The sequence below is a fragment of the Ornithorhynchus anatinus genome, chromosome 5, assembly GCF_004115215.2.
Source record: "Ornithorhynchus anatinus isolate Pmale09 chromosome 5, mOrnAna1.pri.v4, whole genome shotgun sequence".
Lineage (NCBI taxonomy): Eukaryota > Metazoa > Chordata > Mammalia > Monotremata > Ornithorhynchidae > Ornithorhynchus > Ornithorhynchus anatinus.
Genome location: NC_041732.1, coordinates 90,878,673 through 90,881,569, shown reverse-complemented (window position 1 = coordinate 90,881,569; position 2,897 = coordinate 90,878,673). Strand labels below are relative to the sequence as shown.

Sequence of the window (2,897 nt, the reverse complement as noted above, 5' to 3'; positions counted from 1 at the left end):
TGAACATTTCAAAACCACATCGGAAATCAGAAGGTTCTTCCTCTCTGTCATGTGGGATGATGCCTTTTTGGAAGTACACTCTGTTTTTCTCTAATAACATTCAGAACTAAATGAACGTGATAGATTCCACCTGATTACTTCGATCCCTCACTTTATACCCACCACCACCCGCCTTGCTCCAAGCTTTTATGTATATATAATAATGTTGGTATTTGTTAAGTGCTTACTATGTGCAGAGCACTTTCTAAGCGCTGGGGTAGACACAGGGGAATCAGGTTGTCCCACGTGGGGCTCACAGTCTTCATGCTCATTTTACAGATGAGGTAACTGAGGCACAGAGAAGTTAAGTGACTTGCCCACAGTCACACAGCTGACAGGAGGCAGAGCTGGGATTCGAACTCATGAGCTCTGACTTCAAAGCCCAGGCTCTTTCCACTGAGCCACGCTGCTTCTCGTATATATAATAATAATAATAATAATGTTGGTATTTGTTATGCGCTTACTATGTGCCGAGCACTGTTCTAAGCGCTGGGGTAGACATAGGGGAATCAGGTTGTCCCACGTGGGGCTCACAGTCTTAATCCCCATTTTACAGATGAGGTAACTGAGGCACCGAGAAGTCAAGTGACTTGCCCAGAGTCACACAGCTGACAAGTGGCGGAGCTGGGATTTGAACTCATGACCTCTGACTCCAAAGCCCGTGCTCTTTCCACTGAGCCACGCTGCTTCTCTATGCTTCTCTATGCTTCATATGCAGCATGACTTAATGGTTAGAGCACAAGCCTGAGAGTCAGAGGGCCGGGGTTCTAATCCTAGCGCTGTCACTTGTTTGCTGTGTGACCCTTAACTTTTCTGTGCCTCAGTTACCTCATCTGTAAAATGGAGATTAAATTCTTCTCCCTCCGACTTAGACTTTGAGCCTTATGGAGGACAAGGGCTGTGTTCAACTGTGTATCTACCCCAGCACTTAGAACAGTGCATGACGCACAGTAAGCGGTTAACAAATTGTTGTTGTCTTATGCTGTCGAATCGTGACCGACCCATAGCGATGCCATAGACATATCTCTCCCAGAACGCCCCACTTCCATATGCAACCATTCCAGTTGTGTATCCATACAGTTTTCTTGATAAAAATATGAAAGTAGTTTACCATGGCCTCCTTCCATGCAGTAAACTTGAGTCTCTGCCTTCTACTCTCTCCCATGTCTCTGTTGCCCAACAGGTGAGTTTTGACTTGTAGCAGATTGCCTTCCACTCGCTAGCCACTGCCCAAGCTAGGAATGGAATGGTTAGGCCTCTGCTTGACTCTCCCTCCTGTAATCATAACTGGTAGAGTACAGGAAACTCTCCAGGTGTGACCCTGAGAAGGATTAACAAATACCATATGCTTAAACCCTATTGCTTCCTCTTCTGTGCAAATTGTTGGAGCTCCATTGGATTGTAAGCTCTTTGAGAACAGGGATCATATCTACCGATCTCCTTAGCATTTGCACACATATCTCTAAGCCCTGTTACTTCCCTCTATCTGTAATTTTTTTAGTGTCATTCCCCCACTAGATTGTGATCTTGAGAAGCAGTGTGGCTCAGTGGAAAGAGCCCGTGCTTGGGAGTCAGAGGTCATGGGTTCAAATCCCTGCTCTGCCACTTGTCAGCTGTGTGACTATGGGCAAGTCACTTCATTTCTTGGGGCTTCGGTTACCTCATCTGTAAAATGGGGATTAAGACTGTGAGCCTCACGTGGGACAACCTGATTACCCTGTATCTACCCCGGTGCTTAGAACAGTGCTCTGCACATAGTAAGAGCTTAACAAATTCCAACATCATTATTATTATTATTACTAACTTTATTGCTCTTCCCACAATAAATACTCAATAAGTAACAATGATGGTTGATCCTCTCCCGAGTGCTTCAAACAGGTCTCTATACAGAATAAGCACTATTTAAATTTGATTGATTGAGAGACTGAAGCTTGTGAGGAGATACAACCCTCTTACTACCTCCTGGAGCCAGCTACAAAAGGAGAAAGGAAGCACCAGATTTTCTCAGGGAACATTAGGCTATAAACTCCTGGAGGATAGGGATTGTGTCGACCAACTGGGTTGTACACTTCCAAGCACTTAATGCAGTGTTCTGCACACATTAAGTGCTCAATAAATTCCCCGAGTGCCTGACTGATTGATAGATAGAACAGACAGAAGTTCTCCTAGGTGAAGTTCTTGTTTCCTCCACCATTATTAAAATCAGTAAGTTCTGCACATTCCCTCTTTCCTTCGGAGGTCTCCTGGTAGATGCTGGCCAATGTACACCCCCGTCATTCTTTCCTGGTTGGGCTGTTCATTCTTTAATCCGGGCAATTTAGCCCCTCGGGGTGGAAGCATGTGGTTTTGTGTATAACTCCAACATGACAGAGCTACAAAGTCAAAGGGGGTAAATGATTACTTCTCTAATACAAAACCTGGGCTCTAATCCCAGCTCTGCCACTGTCTGCTGTGTGGCCTTGGGCAAGTCGCTTCACTTCTCTGTGTCTCAGTTACCTCATCTGTAAAATGAGGATTAAGACTTTGAGCCCCATGTGGAATAGGGACTGTGTCCAACCTGATTAGCTGGTAACTACTACAGTGCTTAGTACAGGGCCTGGCAAATAGTAGCCGCTTAACAAATGACATTAAAAAACAAAACAAAAAAACCCTTGTGGGATATGGACTGTGTCCAACCTGATTAGCTTTTATCTACCCCAGTGCTTAGTACAGTGCCTGGTACATAGGAAGCACTTAACAAATACCATAAAAAAACAAACACACCAAGCCCCCTGAAAACCTCTTCCAGTTTCTTTTTGTACTTTGCTAAGGGAAGATTTCACATCCATCTCCTCTCTCCAAGGCTGCCAGCTTCAGAA

The 2,897-nt window shown here is 44.8% G+C and overlaps 1 non-coding gene across 1 annotated transcript; it reads right to left on the bottom strand.

The window, feature by feature from the left end:
* Positions 1-1,232: 1,232 nt before the first annotated feature.
* Positions 1,233-1,370, bottom strand: LOC114812309. Its single transcript, XR_003759965.1, has one exon. It is a non-coding gene; the product is annotated as a small nucleolar RNA SNORA7 (small nucleolar RNA).
* Positions 1,371-2,897: the final 1,527 nt, after the last annotated feature.